Source organism: Lontra canadensis, unplaced genomic scaffold (genome assembly GCF_010015895.1).
Source record: "Lontra canadensis isolate GAN:19392208 unplaced genomic scaffold, GSC_riverotter_1.0 scaffold25, whole genome shotgun sequence".
Taxonomy (NCBI): Eukaryota; Metazoa; Chordata; class Mammalia; order Carnivora; family Mustelidae; genus Lontra; species Lontra canadensis.
In genome coordinates, this window is record NW_022631019.1 from 14468674 (window position 1) to 14477455 (window position 8782).

An 8782-nucleotide genomic window follows, 5' to 3' on the forward strand; every position below is an offset into this window, starting at 1 on the left:
GGCAGAAGTTTAACCAACTGAGCCACCCAGGTGCCCAGGATGGGCGTCAGGGGGCGGGATGGGGGGGAGGGGGGGTTTGTTGTTAAACCCTTAGAAAGTTCTAAAGCACAGGCCTAAATAGGATTAGGGATCATTAAAGACCTGATTAAAGTAAATAATAGAAACCGGTTTTCCTGGGAAAAGAAAAAAAGCCTTTGCTTCATTTCCTTATAAAGAGCAAACCAACAATTCAAGAAAACTTTCTTTTTAAGAGAGAAAGCAGACTTTCAATCTTATATCAATATACCTTAAAATCCATCTTAGTCCATCCTGACACCTAAAATTCCTTTCCAAAGATTTCCCTTCACAAACTTTCCACAACTTTCCTTTGCATTCAGATTTTGTCCCAAGCCATTTCTTTCCAAAAAACCCATCTTACTTAGGACAAAATTACCTTCATTTGCCTTCAACAAAAATGTGGTTCCATTCCTTATAGCTTTCTTAACCCTACCAAGCTGCTTGCCTATTTCCATCAACCTTAATTCCACTTAGCCGAATTTTAATTCTTAGAAACCTTAGTCAAACTACTTAGTGAAGACAAAGTAGTAACCAATGCAAATTGTCACACTAGAATTCTTTGGATGGCAAACCCACGAATCTATTAAGCATGGCTTTTTCCAACAGATTAAAGTATCCTTATTTTCTTTGCAATAAGAGGTCAAACGGGCACACCTGCATTTGACCATCAATGCTTTAGAACTCTGTCCTGTTTGGAAAACACCTAGATGTCCAATGAATTCAATCCAACTTACCAACCAAGCAAAACTTCAAAGTTTCAGGTTATCAAAGATTTTGAAAGCTATCTTAATAATTACCTATGAAAACTTTGAGACAAACAAGTCATCATTTTTTTAAAAATTCTATCCATTTATTTGACAGAGAGAGAGAGATCACAAGTAGGCAGAGAGGCAGGCAGAGAAAGGAGGAAGCAGGCTCCCTGCTGAGCAGAGAGCCAGACACGGGGCTCGATCCCAGGACCCTGGGACCATGACCTGAGCCAAAGGCAGAGGCTTTAACCCACTGAGGCAGGGACCCCTTGAGGCTTTAACCCAGGCGCCCCACAAGTCATCATTTTAAATAACCACATTGCAACAGAGATAACATGAGCTTATCTGACCCTCAGTAGATCTTGGTAGAACACAGGTTTCAACTAGTTCAAATGCCAAAATGATGTTCCACTTGGGTCCACTTAAAAGTCAACCAGTTTGTTCCCCATTGTTTATTTTAACCTGGGCTCCTGGTGGGGAAATCTGAAGTGGGTGGCATTGGAGGCCGCACTCAAGGTGGTGTGGAAACTGGAGGAGGGAGTGGGGGAGGGGGAGACAGAAGAGGTGACGTGCCTCTGGAAGGCAGAGAGAAAGGGTTCCCGATTCTAAAGCTTATCTGCTTGGACAGATGAACAAATGCCATGGTTTTTTGTTTTTGGTTTTTTTTGAGATTTTATTTATTTAATTATTTGACAGAGAGAGATCACAAGTAGGCAGAGAGGCAGGCAGAGAGAGAGGAGGAAGCAGGCTTCCTGCTGAGCAGAGAGCCCGATGTGAGGCTCGATCCCAGGACCCCAAGACCATGACCTGAGCCGAGGGCAGAGGCTTTAATCCACTGAGTCACCCAGGCGCCCCTGCCATGTTTTTTTTTTCCCACCAACAAGTGGAACAAGGCAGTCCATGACAGGTTAGAGAAGACAGGGAATTTCCTTGAAATAAAGGAAGTTCAGCAGCTGCTTGGGAATATTCCTTAAAGTCCCCGTCCTGAGGTTACTAACTACAGCTGGCTCCAGTGATAGCCATTAACCTGATCATGAATGAGGGAGAAGCCCCCACATCTATTAGGACACAGAGAGAGAGAGAGACCGAGAGAGAGAAAGTCAGCATCCCCTTCATCTGGGATGGCCTGTCTTCCAGCGACCTGGATTCTATTAGGAGACCTATTTGGATAATTATCATCCAATAGATCACAAGGGATCCTTTAAGCAAAAGACGACAACAGGGGAGGTGGTCTTTGCATGTCCTATTTTTCCTTCAGAAGCCCATACCTGGGGGTTGACTTCAACCTGTTAGAGGGAGACATAAAAGCTATCCAGGGGCCACCAATACAGTAATCATCGTCTGAGCCAAAATAGCTCTTCCCAGTGAGGGCTTTCAGGCATGATTTGAAATCAAAGAGTAAGTATTATCTCTTCCCAGACACAGCAGAGAGCTTCTCCCGAGACACCCCTTACTGTAACCCTCTGAGTAGTGAGGCCACCAGGATTGGAAAGAGGGGCAGAGTAGGTGGCCCATGTATCAGGAAGGAAACTGATTTTGTTTCCTTCAGTCTCCAGTGGAACCCAAGGCGCCTACTTGGCGATGATCTTCTGGGCCACTGGAGAGAGGGATGGAGCTCTGGGCCCCTGTCAATCTTGCTGGATCCCTTGAGAAGGGGACTGGCCTCCAGACCTTTGTCCATGAGGACAGTTGCTTCCAGTGGTCTCCTCTGCATATAGGACAGAGCTGTGGCAGCTTTGGGATGGGGGGAGGCATTCTCATTTGAAGTGCCTGATTTGCCTGCATTTTTGACAGGCAACCAGAGTTCCTTGGATTGATTGGAGTGTAAGGTTTTACAGGAGAGATACACACGACACCAGGCGAGATAGGTGTAAGGCAAGGTTTATTAAAGGCGCCCTCAAGCGAGGTTCCGGGACTCAGGAGAGGAGAGTCGGGGAAGTTGTGCCCAGGAAGGGGTTGAGTGAGCTTTCTTTGGGCCAAGGCAGGGCGGGGCTCATAACCATATTTGGTAAGGTTAGAGGTTGGGGGTTGGAAAGTCCCAAAGTGGCTGGTTTCTGTTTCTCACATAGGTTTCAGTTTACTCAAGGTGATGTGTCGTTGACAGATGTCCTTCTGGTCAGAAAGTCATGGGTAGAGGAAGATGGCAGTCTGGAGGCCATTTTATTGTTCCTCCTGCATTCCCAGGGCCACCCGACCTAACAAAGAGGTCTTGTCCTTTACAGCTGCCACTAGAAAAATGGCTTCCTTTTAGTTGCCCCTTTCCTTCTCCTGGGCCTCCCGCAGATCTCTATTAAAAAAGATGGAATTAGCCATCTTCAGCAGTGTGTCTAGGGAGCTGGCTGGACCTACAGCCAGACTGTGCAATTTTCTCCAAATACCAGAAGCCGATTGAGTTACAAACTTATCTTGTGATATTATTCTCCCTCTGGAGGATCTGGGACGAGAGAGGTGTGTCGTGTTAAAGCCTCTCTTAGTCTAAGGTAGACGGGGGCTCGAAGGGCCCCTGCACTACATGGGCCAGCTTGGACTAGTTTAAAGACTTAGCCCTGGTTCTCTTAATCTTTCTAAAACACATGCCTGAGAGTGTTTTTGCCTCCAGAATCCCAAGAACGATCATAGTCCCATCTGGGGTCTTCTAGAGAGACCTCCTGTTTACCCTCTGGGCAGGTCTCCTGACCTATTCGTGTTACAGGATTTCTTTCTCCTGTCTGTGCCCGTGGCTCTTGGTCACGTGTCTTCAAAGACCAACGAGGTAGATCAGCGAGTGGTGGGCAGCAAAGCAAGGCTTGCTGAGGCAGCAAAGCGATCGTACAAGCCTCCCAAAAGGGAGGAGACCCGAGAGGGTTGCCACCCAAATTTCTATGTCTGGGGGTTTTTATGGGCTTGTTGGCAGGCTGTTTTAAACTGATTAACCCTCCCTGCACGGGTCATCCAATCAGGTTTTTGTCACGTGGGAAAGGGTGGCGTGCTTCTTCCAGGATGCTGTAAAATCCTTTTAAGGGTGGTTTCCTCTTAGGGCAGGGGCTCCTGTCCCTTCCTGCCAGTTTTCCAACACTCTGTCATCACTGGTATTCCTTTCCCCATTGGCCATGCTTCATCCCCAAAGTACCGAGCAGCCCGTAGGGCAGCTGGCTTTTCTATAAGAATCAACATTACAGCTTCCCAGTCTAATTCCAACATTTGAGTTAAATTTTGAAAGACTTCAGTGTATCGGTCAGGGTTATCTGCAAATTCGTCCACATCCCTTTTAATCTGTTTAAAATCTTGGAGAGAGAAAGGTCCGTGGACCTTAACTGGGCCGAATTCACTGGCATCTTAGTTCATGGACATAATAAATGTATCTTTTTGTCATCAGGAAGACTTTTGGTCTCAAGCAACCCCAGATAAGGAGCGGGAGAAGGCTTAAAGGGCAGCAGTACCACCAGGAAAGGAACCTCAGGGAGTGAGTTACTAGGTATTTGCTTTTCTTGACCAGTTATGGAGGCCAGGAGACTGGGGCCCAACTTACAGGTTTTAACAAAAATCTGCCTGCTTTCACAGGGGGAAAAAATAACCCTGTACATAAGGAACTTCCTCCCATTTACCATCTCTTCTACAATAGAGATCTAATTGCTTTTTTTAAAAAAGATTTTATTTATTTATTTATTTGACAGAGAGATCACAAGTAGGCAAAGAGGCAGGCAGTGGTGGTTGGGGGGAAGCAGGCTCCCCACTGAGCAGAGAGCCCAATGCGGGGCTCAATCCCAGGACCCTGAGATCATGACCTGAGCCGAAGGCAGAGGCTTAACCCGATGAGCCACCCAGGTGCTCCAATAGAGATCTAATTGTAAGGTAATATTATATTTAATACTCGCCCTCTGGGGGCCAAATTTCACCATCCTCCAGGTGACATTGAGGCAAGGCCTAAGAACAGAAAAAGTTTATACATTTCCTTTTAGACATCTGTGGATCATACTTCTCCCCGTTTTTGTTTTCAAGATTTTATTTATTTGACACAGAGAGACACAGCAAGAGAGGGAACAGAAGCAGGGGGAGTGGAAGAGGGAGAAACAGGCCCCCCAATGAGCAGGGAGCCCTATGTGGGGCCCGATACCAGGACCCTGGGACCACGACCCAAGCCGAAGGCAGACACCCAACTGACTGAGCCACCCAGGTGCTCCAAACTTCTCCCGTTTTTCAGGATGTATTCCAAAGGAGTTCCCGTGGAGGATGGGGTGCTTCCCATCTCACGATCCCGGTGGGAGTCAGTTTCCTAGTACCTGTTACAGAGAGGTGACTACAAAGGTGTCTGTCCTCTCTCTCTCATAAGCCAAGGCATCCCTTAGTGTGCCTACCCAATGTGAGAGGACGACCTAACATCTTGGGGTGAGGAAGGACCAGGCCGGCAGGAGTAGCCATCCTTACCTGCTCTGGGGTGTGACCTCTCAGGGCCATCTCCATCCTTTTATGTGTCTCAGAGACCCCGGGGTGACCCATGGAGACCAAACGCCAGGTGCAAAATGCCAGATTGCCAATCCTTATGTGTGCCCCCTGGCTGAACTTTGGACAGAGTAGGGGAAATCCTTTTCAAGGGCCTCATTCTTAGGAACTCTCTCAATTGAACTCTCATTGTTTGGTCATATAAATTCACTTGCCACCCTAGCCCCGTGGTGCCTGGTCAATCAGGCTAATTATAAGCCAAATTCAATTATGTTTTTTTGGCTTACTCCTTGGGCACTTTTTCCATCCATATACCTGATGTCCCATTTGCAAGTATGGCCTGATGGGGGGGGGCGGGCCCTGACATTTAGCATCATTGTTATTCCATATTCTTGTGTTGGCGCAAGAAAGTCTCAACCGTATGACCCCTTAAAGCCCCAGCCACTAATGCAACTAATCAAGGAGTTGGCTGGGGGTTTAAAATTCCCTCCTTAATGCCCAAAGGATTCCATGGAGAGTAAAGGCCCAGGAAAGTTGCCACATAAGAAGATAGCTCTAATCCTGCTTGCTGATAATTTGGGTTTTAATTTCTGTGATTACACTTAAATTGTACCTAACAGAAAAACCTTTGTCTTACCAGGCAGCAAAAAAATGAGGGAAAGGTGATTCCTCCTAAGCTAAGTTCTCATGAAAGATACTTTTCTTTTTTAAGAATTTTATTTATTTATTTATTTGACAGAGAGAGATCACAAGTAGGCAGAGAGGCAGACAGAGAGAGGGGGCAGGGAAGCAGGCTCCCCACTGAGCAGGGAGCCCGATGTGGGGCTTGATCCCAGGACCCTGAGATCATAACCTGAGCTGAAGGCAGAGGCTTAACCCACTGAGCCACCCAGGCGCCCTGAAAGATACTTTTAAATGAAAAAGTCTTATATCTACATAGGCAACCCCCTTCCCCCAGATGACAGTCAGCGGGAGGACCACTTTCAGAGCAGCTGAACCCATGACATTCCCAGGTGCTTGGAGAAGAAATTGCAGAGGATAGAAAGTGATTTTAAATCCTGAAATGAATCCCTGATTAGAAGAGGGTACTTGAGGCACCTGAGCATCCCTGATTAGAAGGGGGTACTTGAGGCACCTGGGTGGCTCAATGGATTAAGCCTCTGCCTTCAGCTTGGGTCATGATCCCAGGGTCCTGGGATTGAGCCCCGCATCAGGCTCTCTGCTCAGCGGGGAGCCTGCTCCCCAGCCCCCGCCTGCCTCTCTGCCTACTTGTGATCTCTCTCTCTCTCTCTCTGTCAAATAAATAAATAAAATCTTTAAAGAAGAAGAAGAAGAAGAAGGGGGTACTGATCATCGAGGGTCGGAAGGGCCTTACTATGGGCAAAGTCCCTGAGGTGGGAGAAAGCCATTTTTAAAAAGTCAGTGAACAGAAAGCAGAGCTGCGTCGGGTTAGGCCAACATTCCCTTCTTTTATGGAAGGGGGACTGACCAAATCTTTGTCCAGAAGCCTGTCCCCTGAGACTTGAGACCAGTGGCGACACTATTCGCTTTTAACTGGCTGACAGGTGCCTGGTTTTGTTGTTTATTAAAAGAAGAGGTCATCCAAGGGAAAGACACCTCCCAGGAAAGAAAAGAGTTCACTTTTCTCCTCCTTTGGTGGGAGTGTTCCTGGGTTTCAGCACCAAAACGAAGCAAGAAAATGAGATTCTTGTTTCACCATTCAAGAATGAATTTTGCAGACAAAGGAGAGTGAGTAGAGCCTTAGAATCTTAGGAAGCAAGGGTATGGAAAAAGCTCTCAGGAGTGAGAGGCGTCCTGACCCCATCGCCAACATGAAGACCTTGTGGCCTTGACACTCTTGTGACATCTTGGTTTGAGTAAGGACTGGTGATGACATCTCCAGGGTGGGGTCATCTGGTTTGTTCCCCTTATTTCTGGTTTCTCTGGTCTCAGCATCTCTGGGGTTCTTGCTGAGCCTGATCACGTAACCCTCCGTACCTAACCCCTCCTGTCCCTGACTCATCTTCATCAGTAAAACATGGGCAGGAAACTTGCCTGCATCTACCTCTTGGTGAGGAGAACATGAAATAATTCCAATCATGTGTTTAGCCCAGGGCTTGGCACATGGGAAGAGCTTAATAAGAGTTAGCTGTGATTATGAGTAACTGTTCTTTGAATGAAGAAGTCATTTAATGCTATCTGAGCTCTAACTCTGGGATCCTGGGTGGTCCTCCTTCACAGAGGAAAGGCCTGGGGGTGGGGTGGGAGGGCTTTGGGCCCTGACAATCTCCACCGCCACTCAAAACACCTCTCTTAGATATTCCTCTTCTTTGAGCTGGGCAATTAACTTTTCTTAATTTTATGTAGAGCAGAGATTAAAGCATGTTTAGAAAATGTTGGTAATATTATTAATCTAAAACTTAGCTCTGTACATGTTTTCAGGCCCACTCTCCCCTTCCAGATGGCCACTCCAAGCCCATTCTGTCAGGAAATCTAGAATGACTGCTGGCCCCAAGCCCCATTCAGCTGGGTGTGCAAGGGACACTGTCCCCACTTGTGACCCAGGTAAAGAGCTTTGAAGAAGCCAATGCCATAATTTGCCTGGAGGTCATCCAAGTTTTCCTGATGTTATGGAGCCAAGAAGCCCAGCCCCAGTCCCTGGCAGGGCTGGCCTCGGCTGATGTGAGTCAAGACAGGGCAGGGGACAGAAAGAGCACTCCGACAGGCCTGATAGGACAACAGGGCCTATATCCCTCTTCCCTTTGCAATTATACTTGGCTCCCAAAAGCTTTACAATTATTTCCGTGTGGAGTGGGTGCACTCGGTCCCCAGACATCCTTTGTTTTCTTTCCTGGAACCTTAGGAGAGGGGTCATCAGGTAGCCGGGTACTACAGCAGTTCAAAAGCAGGACAGGTATCTCTGCCAGTCCTGCTTCAGATCCAAGAAAATGCTCTCAATGCCAAGTGTGTAGAACCAGAAGAAAATTGCACCAGCAGGCAGGAAGGAACCAGCTGCCTCTCTAAGGGCTGGATGTGTAGAAAGGGGGTGGGAGGAATCTGAAGGGAGGAGGGCAGGGGAGGGGAGAGGAAAATGAGGCAGACTTTGCCCAGCTAGGTGTTTGCCTATACCTCCATGTGGGAGAGCTCCAGGCTAAAGGACACAAAGATACTGGGCTGCATCTGTTTTCCCCGAGATGTCCACATGCAGGATATGGACATGCTGCCTCATTTTCTCCCCCTCTTCCACCTTCCCCCCTTCCCCTGCCCCACCCTCCGTCCAAGCCCTCGGAGAAACTGCTGGTTCACTTCCACTTGTTGGGGGTCTGCGGATGTTTGGACACCTCTGGGCTTGCTATCTGGTGTTCTGCCTTTCTTATGTGATCTTGGCCCAGTCACTTAATGACAATAACTTCATCTGCATGAAGTCACAAAGAGTGCTTTGTCGTGATGCCACAGGAGCCTCTAACCATACTCACTGGACACACATTATCTCATTCGAGCCTCAAGACAACTCTGCAAGATACCGTTAGTGCACCCACTTTACAGATGAGGAACCT